The following is a 23,265-nucleotide window of genomic DNA, read 5'->3' as shown; positions in this document are numbered from 1 at the left end:
AAAATTTTAAAACATATGAAAAAACCAGACAATGGGGATAACACAAACCCAAACACCCAATCAAAAGATCAGAGGAGACACAGTACTTGGAGCAATTAATCAAAGAACTAAAGATGAACAACAAGAGAATGGCACAGTATATAAAGGACATGAAGAAGACCCTAGAAGAGCATAAAGAAGAAATTGCAACAGTAAATAAAAAAATAGATGATCTTATGGAAATAAAAGAAACTGTTGACCAAATTAAAAAGATTCTGGATACTCATAGTACAAGACTAGAGGAAGCTGCACAGCAAATCAGTGACCTCGAGGATGACAGAATGGAAAATGAAAAAAAAAGAATGAGGTAAAAATCAAAAGTGGGAGGACTTATTCTCCCTGACTTGAAGTTTATTATAAAGACACAGCAGTCAAAACAGCATTGTACTGGCACAAAGATAGACATATTGATAAATGGAATCATATTCAGAATTTGGAGAGAGAACCCCAGAGCTATGGCCTACTGATATTCAATAAGGCCCCCAAAGCCACTGAACTGGGACATACCAGTCTTTTCCACAAATGGGGCTGGGAGAGTTGGATATCCATAGGCAAAAGAATGAAAGAGGACCCCTACCTCACACCCTACACAAAAATAAACTCAAAGTGGATCAAAGATCTCAATATAAAAGACAGCACTATAAAACTCCTAGAAGATAATGTAAGGAAACATCTTCAAGACCTTGCATTAGGCAACCACTTCCTAGACCTTAAACCCAAAGCACAAGCAACAAAAGGAAAAATAGATAAACGGGAACTCCTCAAGCTTAGAAGTTTCTGTACCTCAAAGGAATTTGTCAAAAAGGTGAAGAGGCAGCCAGCTCAATGGGAAAACATTTTTGGAAACCATGTATCTGACAAAAGACTGATATCTTGCATATATAAAGAAATCCTACAACTCAATGACAATAGTACAGACAGCCCAATTATAAAATGGGCAAAAGATATGAAAAGACAGTTCTCTGAAGAGGAAATACAAATGGCCAAGGAACACATGAAAAAATGTTCAGCTTCACTAGCTATTAGAGTGACACAAATTAAGATCACAATGAGATACCATCTCACACCAATTAGAATGGATGCCATTAAACAAACAGGAAACTACAAATGCTGGAGAGAATGTGGAGAAATTGGAACTCTTATTCATTGTTGGTGGGACTGTATAATGGTTCGGCCACTCTGGAAGTCAGTCTGGCAGTTCCTTAGAAAACTACATACAGAGTTACTCTTTGATTCAGCATTGCACTTCTCATATATACCCGGAAGATCTGAAAGCAGTGATATGAACAGGTCTCTGCATGCCAATGTTCATAGCAGCATTATTCACAATTGCCAAGAGATGGAAACAATCCAAATGTCCTTCAGCAGATGACTGGATAAATAAAATGTGGTATATACACACGATGGAATACTATGCAGCAGTAAGAAGAAACGATGTTGTGAAACATATGACAACATGGATGAACCTTGAAGACATAATGTTGAGCGAAATAAGCTAGGCACAAAAAGAGAAATATTATATGCTATCAGTAATGTGAACATTGAAAAAGGTAAAATAAAAGGTTTATAATGTAGAATGTAGGGGAACTAGCAATAGAGAGCAATTAATGAAGGGGGAACGATAACCCAATAAGAACAGATAAACTATTGTGGGTTACTTTAACATTCTTGGAATGCCCAGGAATGACTATGGTTTGTTAATTTCTGGTGGGTATTGTAGGAACAAGTTCACAGAAATGTTGCTATATTAGGTTATTTTCTTGGGGTAGAGTAGGAATATGTTAGAAGTAAAGTATTTATTTTAGGTTAGTTGTCTTTTTTCTTACTCTCTTGTTATGGGCTGCTTGAAATGTTTTTTATTGTATGTTTTTTTTATTTTTTTATATAGTTAATATTTAATTTTAAAAAAAGAGTTAATTAAAAAAATTCACAAAAAACAATTAAAAAAATGCAGAGCCCCCAGAGGAGTTGGTGGAGAATGCAGGGGTGTTAGGCTACCCCACCTTGATGGCTGCTGATGTGCTCACAGACATAGGGGACTGGTGGCTTGATGAGCTGTGCCCTCTACCACAGTACTTGCCCTTGGGAAGACTGTAGCTTCCAAGGAGAAGCTAGGCCTACCTATAATTGTGCCTAAGAGTCTTCTCCTGAATGCCTCTTTGTTGCTCAGATGTGGCTCTCTTGTTCTAGCTAAGCCAACTTGGCAGGTGAAAACACTGCCCTCCCCCCTACATGGGATCTGACACCCAGGGGAGTAAATCTCCCTGGTAACATGGAACATGACTCCCAGGGAGAAATCTAGACCTGACATCATGGGATGAAAAACACCTTCTTGACCAAAAGGGGGATGTGAAAGTAAATGAAATAAGCTTCAGTGGCAGAGAGATTCCAAAAGGAGCTGAGAGGTCACTCTGGTGAGCGCTCTTACACACAATATAGACAACCCTTTTTAAGTTCTAATGAATTAGGATAGCTATCAGTAAATACCTGAAAGTATCAAACTGCAACCCAGAACCCATGAGTCTTGAAGGTAAGTGTATAAAAATGTAGCTTATGAGGGGTGACAATGTGATTGGGAAAGCCATATGGACCACATTCCCCTTTGTCCAGTGTATGGATGGATGAGTAGAAAACGGGGCAAAAAAACAAAACAAACAAACAAAAAAACAAGGCGCCCAGTGTTCTTTTTTACTTTAATTGTTCTTTTTCACTTTAATTTTTATTCTTATTATTTTTGAGTGTGTGGTAATGAAAATAAAAAACTAATATTGGTGATGAATGCACAGCTATATAATGGTAATGCAAACAATTGAATGTATGCTTTGTATGACTGCATGGTATGTGAATATATCTCAATAAAATTGAAATTAAAAAAAAGGCAATGGGTGAGCATAAAGAAGAATTTGAAACTATGAGAAGAAAGAAAATAGAATTTATGGGAATGAAAGTTAAAATACAAGAGATTAAAAATGCATTAGAGGAATAGCACAGCTGATTCCAACAGGTAGAAGAAAGAATCAGTGAACTAGAAGAGCGACAATTGAAGAACAGATGGAGAAAAACAGATAGAGAAAAGCATGGAAAAAATTGAGGAGGATATCAGGGAATTGAATGACAGCTTGAGGTGCACAAATGTATGCATCATGGGTGTGCCAGAAAGAGAAGATGGGGAAAAGGGGAAGAAAAAATATTTGAGGAACTAATGGCCCAAAATTTCCCAACTCTTATGAAATACATTAATATTCATGTCAGAGAATCACAACAGACTCCAGACAGAATAAATCCTAATATACCTATTGTGGAGACACGGAAGGCCCCCTGGCTTAACAAACTATAGAGCAGGGCCTTCCCAAAGCTACAGATGTCTGAAGGCGGACACCGGAGCTAGGGAAAGGCCAAAGGCCTTGCACGTCTGAAAGTGGACTGCAATTTAGATGAGGGAATAATCTCTGAGCTCTTGCTGGGCTCCTTCCGTGCTCCTGTCTCCTGCCTCCTGCCCCCTGCCCCTGCTGTTTCCTGTCTAGCCCCCAAAGAAATTGTCCTTTAAGACTAAAGATATGTAAATACACCTCATGGCTTTAGAGAGAATGCACCCCTCCCTGAAATACCTGAAATACCTGCGGACAGGAGACTACCTTGTATGCTATAAAGACCTATAGAAATGAGTAGAATAACTTTCTTTTTGCATGGACACTGAGGACAGAGTTGTGCTCCCCTTCTTTCACAGCCTACTCCAAGATGCACAGTAAACAGAATGTCAGATGTCAAAGATAAAGAACGTATCCTTAAAGCAGCAAGAGAAAAGTGATTCATCACATACAAGGGAACCACAATAAAACTAAGTGCAGATTTCTCATCAGAAACCATGAAGGTGAGATTTCTCATCAGAAACCATGAAGATGAGAAAGCAATGGTATGATAAATTTAAGGTACTGAAAGAGAAAAACTACCAGCCAAGAATTCCTTATCTAGAAAAATTTCCTTCAAAAATGAGGGAGAGTTTAACATATTCACAGATAAGTAGAAACTGAAAGTTTATCAACATGGGACCTGCCCTAAAAGAAATGCTAAAGGGGTATCTGCAGGCTGAGAGGAAAAGACAGGAGAGAGAGGCTTGGAGGAGAGTGTAGAAATGAAGATTATCAGTAAGGGTAACTAAAAGGATGAAAAGAAACAAAAATAAGATATGACATATAAAAACCAAAGGATAAAATTGTTGAAGTACTGCCTTTACAGTAATAACATGGAATATCAGTGGATTGAACTCCACAATCAAAAGAAACAGATTGACAAAATGGATAAAAATGTTTGATCCATATACATCCTATGTACTAGAGACTCACCTTAGACCCAAGAGAACAAATAGGTTGAAAGTGAAAGTTTAGAAAAAGATATTACCCACAAAGAGTAACCAAAAAAAAAAACCAAAAAAAACAAAATAAAACAAAAAAAAGAAGAGCTACGTTGTCTATACTATTAAGGGACAAAATAGACTTTAAATAAAAGATTGTTATGAGACAAAGTAGAGCAATATATAATAATAAAAGGGGCAATCTGCCAAGAAGAAATAACAGTCATAAATATTTATGAGCCTAACCAGAGTTGCCAAGAATACATGAGGCAAACACTGGCAAAACTGAAGGGAGAAATAGATGTCACTACAGTAATCACTGGAGATTTCTATACGTCACTCTCTTCAATAAATAGGACATATAGAAAAAGGATCAATAATGAAACAAAGAACTTGAATAATATGATAAATGAACTAGATGTAACAGACATATACAGAACACTGCACTCCAAAGCAGCAGGATATACATCCTTCATATGTGCTCACAGATCATTCTATAGAATAGACAACATGTTGGCTCACAAAACAAGGCTCAATATATAAAAAGATTGAAATTATACAAATGCTTTCTCTGACCATAACACAACGAAGCTGGAAATCAGTAAAAGCAAGAGAACTGGAAAATTCACAAATATATGGAGGCTAAACAACACACTGTTAAACAATCAGTGGGTCAAAGAAGAAATTGCAAGAGATATCAGTAAATATCTCAAGACAAATGAAAATGAGAACACAACATATCACAACTTATGGCATGTAACAAAGGCAGTGCTGAGATGGAAATTTATAAACCTAAATACCTACCTTAGAAAAGAAAAAAGAGATAAAATCAGAGACTGAACCGCACATCTGGAGGAACTAGTAAAAGAACAGCAAACTAATCCAAAAGCAAGCAGAAGGAAAGAAATAATAACAATTAGAGCAGAAACAAATGACACTGAGAATAAACACACAATAAGAGAGAATTAACAGAGCCAAAAGTTAGTTTTTTGAAAAGATCAATATAATTGACAAACCCTTTAGCTAGACTGACAGAGAAAAAAAGAATATGCAAATAAATAAAATCAGAAATGAAAAGGGGGCATTACTACTAACCCCAAAGAAGTATAAAAGATCTTAAGAGGATGCTATGAAAAAATGTATGCCAACAAATTAGAAACATATATGACATGGACAGATTCCTAGAAACACATGAACACACTACACTGACTCTAGAAGAAATAGAAGATTTCAACAGACCAATTAAAAGTAAAAGATCGAATCAGTCATCAAAACCTCCCAACAGAGAAAAGGCTTGGTCCATATGGCTTCACAGGTGATTTCTACTAATCATTCCAAGAATTAATACTTATCTTGCTGAAACTCTTCCAAGAAATTGAAGAAGAGGGAACACTACCTAACTCATTCTACAAGGCCAACAACACCAAAATACCAAAGCCAGATAGAGATATTACAAGAAAAAATTACAAATTTCTCTAATGAAAATAGATGAAAAAAATCCTCAAAAAAAAAAAAAAATACTTGCAAATCAAATCCAACAGCAAAATAAAATATTTGTGATCAAGTGAGTTTTATCCCAGGTATTAAGGGGTGGTTCAACATAAGAAAATTAATGTAATACACCACATTAACAAATTGAAGGGAGAAAACTACATGTGATATTCTCAATTGAGATGAAAATGGATTTGACAAAATCTAGCATCCTTTCTTAAAATAACACTTTGAAAGATAGGAATATAAGGAAATTTCTTCAACATGATAAAGGCCATAAACAAAAAACCCACAGCTAAAATCCTACTCCATGTTGAAAGACTGAAAACTTTCACTCTAAGATCTGGAATGAAATAAAGATGCCCACTGTCACCACAGTTATTTGACATTGTGCTAGAAGTTCTAGCTAGATCAGTTAGGCAAGAAAAATAATAAAAGGCATCCAAATTAGAAAGGAAGAACTTTACTTTCACTAATTCCAGATGACATGATCCAATATATACAAAGTCCCAAAAATCTGCAATAAAGCTATTAGAGTTAATAAACAAGTTCACATGATAGGATATTACATCAACACACAAAAATCAGTAGTGTTTCTATACACTAGTAATGAGCAATATAAAGAGGAAATCAAGAAAAAAGTCCATGTATAATAGCAACTAAAATAATAAAATATCTAGGAATAAATTCAACCAAGAATGTAAAGTACTTGTACACAGAAAACTACAAAACACTGCTCAAAGAAATCAAAGGAGATATGAATAAATAGGACATTCCATGTTCATGGATTGCAAGATAAAACATTATTTAGATGTCAATTTGACCCAAATTGATTTACAGATTCACTGTAATCCCAATCAAATTTCTAACAGCCTACTTTACAGAAATGGAAAAGCCTATTATCAAATTTATTTGGAAGGGTTATGGTGTCAAATAGACAAAACCAACTTGAAAAAAAGAAAAAAGTTGAGGACTCTTACTTACCAACTTTAAAACATATTACAAATCTACAGGGACAAAAATAGCATAGTACTGACAAAAAGATAGATATATTGACAAACAGAATGGAATTGAGAGTTCAGAAATAGACCCTTTCATCAATGATCAATTGATATTTGACAAGGCTACCAAGTCCTCTCAACTGGGACAGAATTGTCTCTTCAACAAGTGGTGGGGGAAGAACTGGATATCTATATGGAAAAGAATGAAAGAAGACCACTATCTCACACCTTCTACAAAAATTAACTCAAAATTGATCAAAGTCCTAAATGTAAGAAGCAGGACCATAAAACTCCTAGAAGAAAATATAGGGCAGCTTCTTCAAGATCTTTTGGTAGGCAATGGTTTCTTAGACTTTATATTAAAAAAAACAACAAAGAAAGAAAAAGTAAATAACTAGGACCTCTTCAAAAATAAAAACTTTCGTTCTTCAAAGGACATTGTCAGGTAAGTGAAAAGGCAATCTACTCAATGGGAGAAAATATTTGGATATCACATATCTGATAAGGATTTAATATCCAGAATATGTAAAAATCCTGCAACTCAACAACAAAAAGACAAACAGCCCAGTTTAAAAATGGGCAAAAGACTGGGATAGACATTTTTCCAAAGAGGAAATGGAAATGGCTAAAAAACACAAGAAAAGATGTTCAGCATTACTAGCCATTAGGGAAATGCAAATCAAAATCACAATGAGACATCATTTCATACCTGCTAGAATGCCCACTATTAAAAAACAGAAAACTACAAGTGTTGAAGAGGATGTGGAGAAATACCAACATTCATTCACTGCTGGTAAGAATGTAAAGTGGTACAGCCACTGTAGAAGACAGTTTGGTGTTTCCTCCAGAAGCTAAGTATAGAAATGCCAAATGATCCACCAATCCCACTGCTAGTTATATACCCAGAAGAAAGAAAATCAGGGACTTGAACAGACATATTGTTTACTAAGTTCATAGTGGCATTATTCAAATTGCCAAGAGATGGAAGCAACCCAAGTGTCTGTCAACCAATGAATGGATAAACAAAATGTGGTGTATATATATATATGATGGAATTTTATTCATCTGTAAGAAGGAATGAAGTCTTACTGCATGCCACATTATGTTGAGTGTAACACGCCAGACACAAACAGACAAATACTGTTTGATCTCACTAATATGAACTAATTAAAATAAGCAAACTCATAGAGTTAGAATCTAGAATATAGGTTACCAGGGCATAGAATATGGGTAGAGAACGGAGAGCTGATGCTTAATTTGTGCAGAATTTCTATTTAGGTTAATTGCAAATGTTTAGAAATAGAGAGTGGTGATAGTAGCACATTATTTTGAGTTTAATTGACAGCACTGAATTATGTTTGTGAATGTAGTTGGAAGGGCAAATTTTGGGTCATGTATGTTACTAGAAGGGAAGTTAGAAGATCAAACATGTGACTGTATAACACAGTGAACCCTGTTGTGGATAATAGTACAAATATAAGAATGTTCTTTCATGAATTATAACAAATATAAGACACTATTACAAGGTATTAATAATAGGGTGGTATATGGGAAAGAATACATCTAATGCAAACTATAGACTATAGTTAACATTAACATTTTCATATTCTTTTATCAGTTGTGGCAAAGGGATCACACTAATACAAATTGTCAGCAATAGAGGGGTGTATAGAAATTTGTACTTTTTACATGACTTTAATGTAAATGTACAACCTCTCTATTTAAAACATAATAATTTTAAAAAACTTTGCTAAGTGAAGGATATCAGACACATATGTATATATATGGTATGATTTCATTTATATAAAATATAAATATAAATTAATTTATAAAGACAGAATTAGGTTAGTGGCTATATAGGGCTAAGGGAAAGATAGAGGGATTGAGATGTGACTGCTAAGTGGTATGGGACTTTTCTTTTTGGAGTAATGAAAATGTTCTAAAATTCATTGTGGTGATGGATGCACAATTCTGTGATTATTCTAAAAGCTATTGATTGTACACTTTGAATGTACTGTATGGTGTATGACTATATCTCAATAAAACTGCTTAAAATAGAAAATGTTCTGAAATTAGGTAGTGGTGATGCATGATTTTATGAATATAGTAAATATCATTCAATTATACACTTTAAAGTAGGTGAATTATATCTCAATAAAGCTGACATTAAAATATTAACTATATTTTATGAACTAATATCAGGTAATTGAAAATTAAAGTTTAACATTGTACTTCTAATAATGCCAAAACCATTTTATTCTTAGGGGTAATAGAACAAACTGTAAGACATTTACACTGAAAATTAAAAATACTGATAGAAATAAAGAAGACATAGTAAATGAAGACAAACACCATGTCATGTTCATGGATTTGGAGACTCCATATTGTTAAGATATTCATTTCCTCAAATTTACCTATACAATCCATTGCAGGTTCCACCAAAATTCTAGCAGTCTTCCTTGTAAAAACTGGCAAGCTAATTCTAAAATATATAGGGAAATTCAATCTAGATAAGCCAACAAAGTTGGAGAATGTACTCTACTTGACACCAGAGGTAAAGATAGATGATAAAGACTGGGACTGTATAATGTGGCAAAAACTGGAGTGGCCAATGACTGTTACTAAATATACAAATATAAAAATGTTTTTGCATGTGGGAAAGCAAATGAATGTCAACCATGTAGAAATTTGAAAAAGGGATGGTATTCAGGAAAAAACATAATCAAAGCAAACTGGAGTCTATGGTCAACAGTAACATTGTAATATACCTCCATTAAATGTAACAAAGGCAATACGCCAATGCTAAATGTATATGAGAAGGGGATATAGGGGAGTAATATGGGATTCTTGGTAGTGGTGTTATTTGCTGTCCTTAGTAGTATATTGTATTGTATGACATGTTATTTTTCTTTTTATCATTTTTTCTTATTGCTAAAAAAAAAAAACAATTTTTCTTGTAGTAATCAGTATGTTCAAATGCTTATTGTGGTGATAAATGTACAACTTTATGATACCATGAACAACTGATTGTACACTGTGGATAAATGTATGGCATGTGAATATAACTATAAAATTGTAGGAAAATATATATATAGGAGTAAAAGTGTTGGAGAAAACATGGTGAGAGGGATGATGCATCAGCAATATGGACTAACCACAATGTGTAAACTCAGAATTGAATCTTAGAACATAGCCTAACGTGGACACAATAATTGTAATAGTCCCTAGATTGTAAGCTCTTACAGCAGTTAACTCTATCCCTGAATTGTAAGGCCTATCTCTAAACTTTGAGATGCTGATCCCCTAGCGTATGTTGTCACAAACATTGGGACTGGCGGTTTGATGTACTGAGCCCTCGAGCATGGGACTTGCCCTTATGAAGCTCATTACCACAAAGGAGAGTCTAAAGTTGTATGTAATGGTGCCTAAGAGTCTCCCCCTGAGTACCTCTTTGTTGCTCAGATGTGGCCCTCTCTCTCTCTAACTGAGCCATCTCGACAGGTGAACTCGCTGCCCTCCCCGCTACGTGGGACCCAACTCCCAGGGGTGTAAATCTCCCTGGCAATGCAGAGTATTACTCCCGGGGATGAATGTGGACCCAGCATCGTGGGACTGAGAGTATCTTCTTGACCAAAAGGGGGATGCAAAATGAGACGAAATAGTTTCAATGGCTGAGAGATTCCAAATGGAGTCAAGAGGTCACTCTGGTGGACATTCTTATGCACTATATAAATAACACCTCTTAGGCTTTAATGTATTGGAATAGCTAGAAGTAAATACCTGAAACTACCAAACTCCAACCCAGCAGTCTGGACTCCTGAAGACAGTTATATAATAATGTAGATTACAAGGGGTGACAGTGTGATTGTGAAGACCTTGTGGATCACACCCCCTTTATCTAGTGTATGGATGAGTGGAGGAATGGGGATAAAAACTAAAGGACAAATGGGGTGGGATGGGGGGATGATTTGGGTGTTTTTTTTCACTTTTATTTTTTATTCTTGTTCTGGTTCTTTCTGATGTAAGGAAAATGTTCAGAGATAGATTGTGGTGATGAACGCATAACTATGTTATCATACTGTGGACAGTGGATTGTACATCATGGATGATTGTATGGTGTGTGAATGTATTTCAATAAAACTGAATTTAATTAAAAAAAAAGTTAATGTAGAACTCTGGTAAACAGTACAACATGATATTAATATATGGTAGACATATAAGTCAATGGAACAGAATAGAGAATACATTAAAATACACACACATTAGTCAATTGATTTCAATAAAAGTGCTGAGGCTATTCAATTGGAAAACAAAATTCTTTCCAATAAATGGCTCTTGAACAACCATAGATCCATACAAAAAGTTAGCATCAACTCTTTATCTCACACCAAACATTGCAATTAACTCTAAATGGAGTACCGACCTATATGTAAATACAAAAATATAAAACTCCTGAAATAAAATATTAGGAAAATATTTATAACTTTGAGGTAGGCAGAGAATTTTGAGGAAAAAATAAGTTGAACTTCAAGATTAAAGGTGCTTTTTCAAAGACACTATAGAAAATAAAAAGGCAAGCCACCAATTCTTAGAAAATATTCACAATCCCAATATCTGACAAAGAACTGGTATTCTGAATGAATAGAACACTTACAACTCAATAATGAAAAGATAAACTAATAATAAGTTACATATTATATTAAATTACACTTGATTAAAATTTTTAATAAATAGGCAACAGATATGAACAGACATGTCACAAAAGAAGATATGGGTGTTGCAACATTCACATAGTCATCAGGGAAATGCAAATCAAACCTTTAGAACAGATAAAACTAAAAAGACAAAGGACAAAGTGTTGGCTTGGACATGGAATAATTGGCACCCTCATGTACTGCCATTAGGCTTATAAAAGGACACAACAACTTTGGAACACTTTTCGACAGTTTCCTAATAAATTTATACATATACCAACTATACTACTCAGCCATTTCACTCCTTAATATTTAGTAAAGGGAATATAATGTACAAAGTCTTATAAAGGAATGTTCATAGCAGTTTAATTTTCAAAACCTGGAAAAACCCAAATGTCCATCAACAGATGAATGTGTAGACAAAATATTGTACATCTGCATAATGGACTACTACCCAAGAATAAAAAGGAACGAACTACTGATATATGAAAAGCATTATGCTAAATGAAATAAACCAGACACAAAAAAGTACATATTTTATGATTTCATTTATATAAAGTATCAACTAAATAATAGTCCTTAAAAGATCAGTAGGGTGAAAACCTAGATTTCTCATTACTCCTTAGATTGACTTTCAAGCAATGGTTCTGATTTCAGAGCCTATTTTTTCCTTCCCTTGTACCAGGTGCTTCCAATTTCTGAGCTTTTCTTATTGGCAAATTCCTTGATTTTCAGCAATATCCACTGCTGTGGGCACTCAGGGCTGATGTTCCCTCATGCTGCTAAATCATTTTATCACTCTTCTAATCTCACTGAGTTAAAGATGCCACCTAGTTTCTGTTTATTGTTGCCCTTGTGGTTTTAGAGCAAGTTTCAAGAGAAAGAAATATTCCAACATCTTTAAAATGAAAATTTACCACTATATTATTTTTTTAAAATGTCTCTAGTCCATTGAAACAGTGATTCAGTTTACCAAAATTCAATTTTAAAAAATCAATGTTTTCAGAACATATATGGTATCTTCCTGGAAGTGTTAGAGGCAGGCAATGTGCCAGAAATACTTGTAGTTCAGATTTTAAAAGATTTATTTTGTTGTAATACCAAAGGGAGAAATATGGAAAATCAGATGTTCCCCAAATCATATGATAAGCCCATGTTCAGGTATAAATAAAACTGACAGCTAATATGTAGGCTATTCACTGATCCATTAATCTAAGTGCCTTTCTACAATTTAAGTTATTTAAGTCATAATTAGTTGTGGCTTCATGAGAATCAAAATAAAGCCCGATTAAATCATACGTGTGTTTTTGAAAATTGTATCATTCTATAACAGATTTAAGTTAACCAAGAAAAACATTCTTGCTCATAAATTGTACCAAGGTAAAGATTCAATTTTGTTTAAAGAGGAAAGACCTAGGGGCAATATAATGAAAGTAAACCTAAAATAGTAATTTTTTTTTTCAGTTTTCACACTGCCTATTTCTTTGGGGTTCCTGCTGTTTAGCTGGTCATATTTAATACTCTAAATTTCTACTAGACTAGCATTCATAATTGTCCTTCTAATCAGACAATTTTTATTCACAGATTGTGTGAATAATTTAATAACTTGTGGATCATCTAAAATTGGAAAATAGCAAAGTTTTCTTTCTACAATGGACAAAGATAATCATATCCAATTTGTTTTGTGAACAGAATTGTAGCCATGTGGACACACATAGGCAAATTATTTAATAGCCATAACAACATGTCAGACACTAATTGACTATTCATGGGGTGCAATCCTCAAATCATAGGTAAAATAATTTCAAAGAGGAGAGCTTGCTGTTCTATTAATTCCTATTGAGGGAACAAAACAAAATTAAGACTGGAATTCAGCTGGTTAAACAGTAATTGAAAATAAAGTTTAAAAAACAACAACTCCATCCCAAATTAAACAGTTGTGCTCTGGTACTTTAAAGACACTCAAATTCAATGGACATTTACTGATTGGCTTCTAGGTGTCGGGCATTGTGCTACACACCAGCTTTACAGAGATGATTGAGAACTTATCCCTAATCTGGAAAATCATGCAGCCTGTGTTTGGATTAAGTCTTCAGACTTGGGACCACTTGGCTAAACTATAAGAAGCCAGGAAACTTCTTAGATAAGATGATACCTGTTCAAATTTCTGAAGGATGAGTATTAACCAGGTAAAGTGATGAAAAGGAATGTCAGTGAGAAGAAATTATGAACAAAAGTATGGAGACATAAAATAGCAGTGTTGAATGTGCAGAACAAGAGTATATGTTAAAATAGCCCATTATATTTTATTTTATTCAACCAAAACTTATCCTTTACCTCCTATGTGCCAGACACTGTGCTAGGCAGTGAGGATCTCAAGGTAAATAGGATGGGCATAGTCCCTGCCCTTACTATTACCTAACAATTTGTCTAATTTAGGACACTTAACTCAGGTAAGGAATTTTAGTTTTCTCCATTACTTTAATATTCATAAGTCTCTTCTTTAGATTATAAATTAATATTTGTTTAATAAGTTAACTTACTGAGGAAAGACCATCTTTGTTATAATTACATAAGATTAGAAAACACTATTTCGAGAATTACAATTTTTAAAAATTAATCTAATGACAAGTTTGACCCTGAGTAAAGATGGGAATCAAGAAAATTAGGAAAAATTCTAACTAGTATTGTTGTTAATGAAAGTTCACATTTTTCTCAAATCTACATCCAAAATGTTATGTAACCAATATACTGTCTTAAGTATTGTGTATATTGAATTACTGTAAACAATTACCTCTCTATAAGAGTTGAAGATATTGGATAATCTTCTCTCTTGATGACTGTGTCTTAGAACCACTGCAGAAATCATCTAATTCTATAATAGCCAATTTGGAAAATCAGTGTGATTATGAACAAATGGAAACAATTGGCAATTAAAATTATAGTAAGCACTGCTTTTGAAATAAAGTGAAAAATTGACAGGTGTACTGGTTTGAATGTATTAAGTCCCCCAGTAAAAGCCATATTCTTTGATGCAATCTGGTGGGGCAGACATTTTAGTGCTGATTAGATTAGAATTCTTTGAGTGTTTCCAAGGAAATATGCCCCACCCAACTGTAGGTGATAACTCTGATGAGATAATTTCCATGGAGGCGTGGCCCCACCTATTCAGGGTGGTCTTGATTACTGGAGCAGTATATAAGCTCAGACAGAAGGAGCAAGCTTGCCACAGCCAAGAGGGACTCTTTGAAGAATGCACAGGAGCTACAGATGAGAGACAGTTTGAGGATGGCTGTTGAAAGCAGACTTTTGCTCCAGAGAAGCTAAGAGAGGAAAAACACTCCAAGAGCAACTAAGAGTGACAGTTTTGAGGAACTGCAGCCTAGAAAGGAACATCCTTGGAGAAAGCCATTTTGAAATCAGAACTTTGGAGCAGATGCCAGCCACGTGCCTTCCCAGCTAACAGAGGTTTTCCAGACACCACTGACCATCCTCCAGTGAAGGTACCCGATTGCTGATGTGTTACCTTGGACACTTTATGGCCTTAAGACTGTAACTGTGTAACCAAATAAACCCCCTTTTATAAAAGCCAATCCATCTCTGGTGTTTTGCATTCTGGCAGCATTAGCAAACCAGAACAGGGTTGACTTAGATATTTTATTAATGCATATTTACAAATCATATATTGTTTTATGTGAGTCAATGCAGAACCTGCCATTTATTCATCTATAACCTGGTTAAGATTTGTGAATTTAACTTTCAAAGTAGGTTCTGTGCAGCAATCAAATATAGAGAGCTTGTATTTATAACTGTAGCAAACATATCCTTAAGGGTTTTTTTTTTGTTTGATCAAGTCACCTCTGGCTTCTGAAAATAGGTCTGGGTGTTAAATGACCTTAGAGTTGAAAGAAACAACTGCATGAAATAGTAGTAATATGCATGTTAAGATAGATTAGATAAAGTAAGTTTAGATAAAGTAAGTATATCAGATTACGAAAGAGATTACTATTAAAGTTCAATTGATTTAATGTTTAAATTGAATTAGCAGAAATGAATAACAATTTTTCAATGCTACAAAATTTTTTTTTATATAAAATGACAAGTTGCTCTTTGTGTCAAACATAAATTAAAGGCAGCATGAATTAAAGCACACAGTTACTTTAAGTCACCAAATAGCAAGCCTCATAATGGAGAAATGTATAGACTTTTAACTGGTGGCATGTATGGCAAATGACTGCAGTAACTGGGAGATGTTGTTCTGTGTTGAGGATGGACTGACAATACTAAATATTCATGGACTGGAAATACTAAAACTAGAGCAGTTAGCTCTCTTGTCACCACTTGAGTCTTGATATGTCTTCAGTGCATGGAATTGTACATGCTGAGAAATTCAGCGAACTGTGTCTGAAAAAGAAATGTGGTTTTGTCATCTATCCACCCTCTGTCTTAGCCATTATAGCATATATATCATATCATTTGCTTTATCAGCTTCTTCATCTTCTCTTAATTATCTCTTTTAGATACAAATGTAATATATTACATGCCTATCTAAAATTTCAACCTGAAAAATATTTCAGTGTTTATCAGAATAGCAGGTTAATGAGAATTCTGTTCTGTAGTTAAAGAAGGGACATGATGTCATTATATAAATTGCAACCCAGAGCTACTTATGGAAAGGGTTTTTTTAATTATTATTGTTTCTGATTTATTGACTTCCATAAAAACGTAACAGCATATTTATCATCCAGAGGAAAGTGTCCTGGCTGCTTAGAAAACAGCAGAAATATTATATAAAAAATCATTTCCCCCCAAATTTGAAAGTGCCTTGAAAATTTTATTTTGCTCTGAAGTTCTCTATAAAGAGTGTTGAGATGGGGCCAATATGGGTCAACATCAAAATTGCTTAAAAGGGGTTAAAAATCTTAGGTGAATTGTTATGCCTAATGTGGTATAACTAGTTAACCGTCTCTTAAACAGTTGGGAAATCTCAAAGACAATCAACACAGATGCATTTCTCTACTGTGCAATGTCACCTAATGAGACCTAAATTCCCTACTGTCATAAGATCAATATTATCCTTATCTGTGAAGTTCTAAAACATGATGCTCATACTAAGAATCACTTTCAAATGTGCATTAGTAACAAAAGTAGAGGAAGGAGCAATCAGAATATGCTGTTAAGAACATACGCATTTTACAGATAGAGAAACTAAGGCAAACAGATGTATAATATTTAAGAGTTAAGAAGGACTTTAAGGATAATTTAGTGCAAGCTCTTCATTATTTTAATGGAGATACTGAGAAGCAGAGAAGTTAAGTATTTATTCCAAATTCATATGCTAAACAAACTAAAATTAATCCAAAAAAAAAAAAAAAAAACTAGGACTAATAGAAGTTTTTCACAATTTAGTAGAGTATTAAATTTCACAGTTGCCTAGGTGATTCTGAATATGTCAACCTATGGATGAACCATTTTCTTAAATATTAGAAATACGGCTTAATCAGTTATAAGGTCATCGATGAAATATAAATGGTTAAAAATCAATTAATCAAGTTAAGATTTTAATTGAAGAATCAAGATTCAGTCCAGCTCAGTAGGACACATATGGATCTGCTGAAAACATTTGACAATTTGAACACTCTTTTTATGCTTCATTTCATTTGGTCTAGAATTTTCCCAAATTTGGCCCTGATTTAAAAAAGGCATACAGAGGAGCATCTGGAGAGTTCAATTCAGAAATGAAAAACATAATTCTCCTTCTCTGCTAATTCAGTTTTTAGTGTTAGATTAAAAGAAGTTCCAACTATGAATATAAGGTGTGGTGGTTTGAAGGTATATGTGCCCCAGAGAAACATGTTCTTCAATCTAATCCAGTCCTGTGGGTGTGAACCTATTGTAAGTAGGACCTTTTGATAAGGTTACTTCAGTTAAAGTGTATTGCACTTCAGTTGATGTGGAGCCCACTTCAATCAGGATGGGTCTTAATCCTATTACTGGAGTCCTTAATTAGAGAATGAAATTCAGACAGAGAGTGAGCCATGGAAGCAAGAAGCTGAAATCAACAAAACCTGGAAGGGTAGGGAGAGATGAACACATGTGGAAATGTGCCTTGCCATGTGGCAGAGGAACCAAGGATCACCATCAACGTGTCTTCAGGGAGAAAGCATCATCTTAACGATGCTTTAATTTGGACATTTTCCCAGCCTCAAAATTGTAAACTCCTATTGCTTAAACTGACCTATTTCATGGTATTTGCATTGAGGAGCCTAGGAAACTAAAATATAAGGAGAATTCAGTAAATAACGTCATTGCAGGTTTTTATTCCTTTTTGACACAAACTCATCTATTATCATAGACAAAAGAAAGTAAAGCATAATGAGGTATGGTCTTCTCCCTTTGTTTCAAATATTTATTTTCCAGGCTTTCCAAGTTTGAACAATGATTCCACAAAGGAATGGAACCCATTATGCATTTTGCCTTCGAGTTCCTTTCTTCACCTAAAGGCAGAAAACTGCCTCATTCAGATTTCTATGCCCTATTTTCTTGGAATTCCCTTTTTCTTCACTAGCTCTTCCATCTGTTTCCCAAGAGTCAGAGTATGTTAGAACTTGACTGAAGACTGTCTCGATCTTCAGAGGAACATTTCTATCCATCAGAAAGTGAAAGGCTGTTGTTCAGAAGCAAACATTCATTAATGAAAATTTTACTTTAAACATTGTATTGTACAAACATGTGTTATCCCCATTCCCCAAGCTGTGAGGCTCAACCCCGGGAAGAGGACGAAGCTTACTGAATGATATCCTGAAAAGAAGGTCAAGGAAGAATCCTTAAAGTTAACTTTAAGAAAAAGAAAGCAAATTGGAAAACTTAGTTTCTAGAATTTGATATTTTTATAAAATGTATACATGATTGAGCCCAGATGTTAAGTTAGAATAGTCTCAGTGCTAATATCACTGAGGCTGTTCAATACTCAATTTGCATTTTAAAAAACACCTCTCAAATTCAATCTGGTGCTTATTAGTGATATTGCCCAAAATCCATCTGAATAACTTCCACTTATTTCTACCAAACCTGTAAAATTTAGCATGCTTTATTAATCAGGGTTATAATTCTTTTTAAATATGGAGCATATTTAATGATTAATGAAGTTTGTATTTTAAAACTCACTGATTCTAGTAACTGCCAGAGCTACTTGTCACCCTTAAGCAAGATAGATGACATACAATAATCTTGTTTCATAGGTAAGGGAAATAAGATACAGAATAATAACCTCTATAAGACCTCAGAGGATAGCAGAGTCATGATTAGAACACAGTTCTGAGCCTCTTTTCTTCCCAGCATAAGAAAATATGCTCATAACAAAAATTATAGTACTAATCTTTGAAAAATTGAAGCTGGCCTTCTGTTTTTTCCTTTGGGTCACAATCCCTATCCCTGATTACCAATTCTATACACTTTGTTTAATGCAAAGACAAGACTCCTTCCAACCTCTTCCCCACACCTAGCACAACGTCCTGGAGAATCATTCAGACCTACCCTCTCAGATACTGGGTGAGCTGTGATTCTTCCCTGGTCTCTCCCCTGACCTTGCCCATGGTCAGCAAGTCAAATTACCCTGGTATCCTTCTGCCTGGACTAATCGAATAAATCAAGCTTGGCTCACTTGTTAGTCAATAATGATGCAACAATATGTTATTTGTTTCCTAGGGCTGCCCTAATGAATTACCACTGACCGGTGGTTTAAAATAACTTATATGTATTCCCTCACAGTTCTGGTGGCAGAAGTCAGAAATCAAGGTACGAGTAGGACCACGCTCCCTCCAAAGCTTCTAGGGAGAATCCATCCTTGCGTCTTCCAGCTTCTGGCTGCTCCTAGCATTTCTGGCTTGTGTCGGTGTTACCACACGAAAACGGTAGGTTCTCTGCCCAGTGCACATAACAGCAAATCCATGACACTGGGGTTTCAAAGAGAAAGAGTTTGTTGCTAGGCATGGAGCAGATCAGATGGCATATTGGCCTAAAAATCTGTCTCCCTCTGTTTAAGGAGTTCAAGGTTTTTATGGATTCAAACAAGGGGAGATGGAGTCATTACCATTTCAGTAACAATTATAAGCAGAAGCAAGGGAGAAATGGAATTGTTACCATTTCAATAATAAGTATAAGCAGAAAGGAGGGGAGATGGATTTAGCACATCAATAGAGGCAGAAACAATTTACAAATGTAAAGGAGTGGAACTGGCCTAGAACTAAGTTCACAAGAATAAGTCAATGATTAGTTCTGAGCTGTTTCAAGTTCCTCCATTAGCATTAGGGCATTGCCTTTGTGATTATAAACAAGGTGTTCACAATCACAAGGGCACAAGATAAAGGCTATACAGTCATTATCAGAGATCAAGGCAGCTGGATTACAGCTCAGAGATTTCAATTATTTCCCTCTGTCTACTCTAATATACAAGAAATTAAAAAGGAATAGCTATATAATGATTCAATAATCATAATGATCCACTAAATCCTAACTTCTTGGTTACAGCGGCATGACTGCCATCTCCTCCTTTTGTGTTTACATGACCTTCTTCCCTGTGTCCTTGTATATCATCTCCTTTCCTATCTCTGATAAGGACACCAGTCCCTGGATTTAGGGCTTTACCTAAATCCAGAATGATTTCATCCCAAAATCCTAAACTTAATTACATCTGCAAAGACCTTATTTCCAAATAAGGTAACATTCATAGGTACTCTGAATTAAAACATGGACTTAACTTTGTGGGGAACATGGTTCAACCCACTACATATGGTTATTCCTTCCAGAAAATTTATTTACTTTTTCCCCCCAAGGTCCCAAATACTTTGAACTAAAGAGTCTATTAATTTTGGGACTCTCCACATTTAACCAATCATTTCTATGTCAAGGTTTTTGAGCATAGAAAATATTTGGCACCAATAAATGAAGTTTTCACTGATCTCTTCCTCGGTCTTCATTGACCATTTGAAGTTCACTCAACATCATTCATTGAGAACCCATATGATAACCAAGGAGATGCCACACTGGGTGAATGTGGAAGCTGCCTTGCTTCAAGGAGCATAGAGTTTATAAGAGACGGCACACTTACATTAGGGATTAAATGAGAAACAACATAGGAAGCCTGCAGATAGAATCCAAAGACCTAATGGAGTACATGGTTCTCAGATATCTTATCCTAAAATCTCAACAAGAATTTTGTGTTTTAATCTGTATCTGAGCTAGAGTACTTAATGTCTAAAATACTTTTTCACAATGAAATAGCTTTCACCTTTTTCTTCTTTTTAAATATATTTATCATTTGTTGCTTAAAGATAGTACTGACCATTCGTGAGGAATATTCTATTTCTTTTTATCCTTAGAGTTCCAGGTGGTATTTAAATAAAATATTTAACAGAAAAGGTATGTATGTTCCTGATAAATAAAAACAATAGACTAAGGAAGAACTTCAACCAATACTTTATTTTACTTCCACACTTTCAATGATTAGGGGAGAGTATATGAATATTTAAGGGTGTGCATATTAACATATATATTTGCATATATTATTAAATACACAGATGGGTATTTTTACCCATTATTAAATACACTCTGTACACAGTGTTCTGAAGCTTACTTTATTACTTAAAAAGGCAGAAAACTCACTAAAAATTCTCACTGGTATTCCTCTAATGGATGTCCAAGACTAATTTAGCTTTAAGAAATTCCAAAAGAAACTTGAGAAATTTTGCACTATGTATAGATCTATTTGGAGATGACAGTTCCCAATAAGTTTCCTCTTTGGAGGAAGGAGGTAGTCCAAGGGGAAGAGAAAGTAAAGCTAATGGAGAAGAGAATCAGAGGCATGAAGGATGAGAGAGAAGATATATGAGGAAAGGATAAAAAGAAAAGTATGGGAAGAAAGAGGAGAAAGAAGAGACACATGGAGAAGAGAAGGGAAAGAAAAGTAAACCTATATCTGAGTAAATTTCTGCTCTTCTGGAGTTTTGCTGTGAATAATCTACAAAATGATTTTATGTGTATGTGGTGGCCCAGGGCCTGGGCCCCCTCCTAAATGGGAATAAGACCCTGGGCACATAACAGCTGTTTAACCAGAATAAATGTCAAGAAAGTAAACAACCTCCCCAGAGGGAAAAGAAAGTAATCACTGATATAAAATAGCACTGATTGTATCTTAGTCTTAAACATTAATCTTAGTAAAACATCAGGTCTTAAGCCCCTTTAATAATTACACTAAATGCCTAATGTCCTCATATTACATGGAATGTCTTTCTTCTAAAATCATATACAAATTGCCCCCTTGCATTCCCTTGTGGGGCACTATCCCTCTAGACCAGACACCACTGGAGAATCTTTCCCGTGCATAAGTCCTAATAAATCTATGTCTACTTCTGTGCTTGGCATGTTTTTCAGTCTCATGGCAGAACCAGCCTGTGCTTTCAACAAACTTGGTCTGGGCCCGAACAGTATAATTTTTCTGAATTTTGCTTCTCAAGCTATAGGCACAATATTGGGAGTTTTGGTATATTCTTACTAAACTTGTGTATTTTTTCTTCCAAGGTTAACACTTGAAAGCTTAAAGCTTTTAGGATGTTTAATTGTTTGGTGAATTATTTGGTAAAGAGTCTGTTTATTAAAATGAAAAAGTAAATACAACATAGACCTCTTAAGACAACCCACTGAAACACTTTTTACCAGACTCCTTTTGTGTTCCTGTGTTCAAATCAATATGCAGAGCTCAATGGACTGCTCACCTTATTTTGATAGCACTCTGGTCAAGAACAAATGCCATACTAGGAAAGTCCAGTGCATTATTATAATTATTGTGAGCATTCTTTGAAGCAAAGTAAGAATTTAATCATTTTTGTTTGACTTGCAAAGTTTACCGAATTTTGTAAAACTCTGATAATTTTAATTGTCCTTCCTTTGTATGATGGTTGTTTTTTCCTAATTGCTGTATTTAGTTTTCTTTTGTAAAGTACCATGACAGAAGCAGAAGCAGCATGCAGTCCTTACTTTATCCACCTGTGCTTTGCAGAAACGCATGACTATTCCAAAACAATGCATCTCTGAAAGAACAAAATTAACTGATTATTAGGCAGTAACTGCAAGAGAGAAGATAATTAGTGGTCTTGGGAAAGAAAATTAACTTCATAAATTGAAAAGAAATTTTAATTGGCAATTTTTTAGTTTTTTGAAAGGATTCATTTTAGGGAAACCATCCAAGGAATTAAATTATAAACATTAGTTAAACAAAAACAAGGGAATGTAATAATTACATTTTGTGTACAATAAATTAAAGGTAAAATTCAGGAACGTATTAAGGTATTTAGGAGCCTCGCTGTAAGAACTAAGAAACCAAAATCTTAACAAATATGATAAAGTTAAGTGGTCTGCCAAGTGAAATATTTTATTATTTACACATCATTTCAATATTTTAAAAATAGAGTATTATATTGATGATCAAAGGATGTGCTAATGGCATTTTTTCAGTGTATTAGTTGACTACTTTGGTCCCTCTTCTTGAATTATAATATATTTTGCATTAACTTTAAGTGTTAAATGTTTTTCCTTTTCTGCTTTCCAACCAATATCCACTGGCCTACTCCCAGTATTCTGTATACTGTAGAAAGGTCATGTGGCATTGCTCCAGCCTGTGAGCCTGTCAACA

Source organism: Choloepus didactylus, chromosome 3 (assembly GCF_015220235.1).
Source record: "Choloepus didactylus isolate mChoDid1 chromosome 3, mChoDid1.pri, whole genome shotgun sequence".
Lineage (NCBI taxonomy): Eukaryota > Metazoa > Chordata > Mammalia > Pilosa > Megalonychidae > Choloepus > Choloepus didactylus.
Note: the sequence above shows the minus strand (reverse complement) of the source record.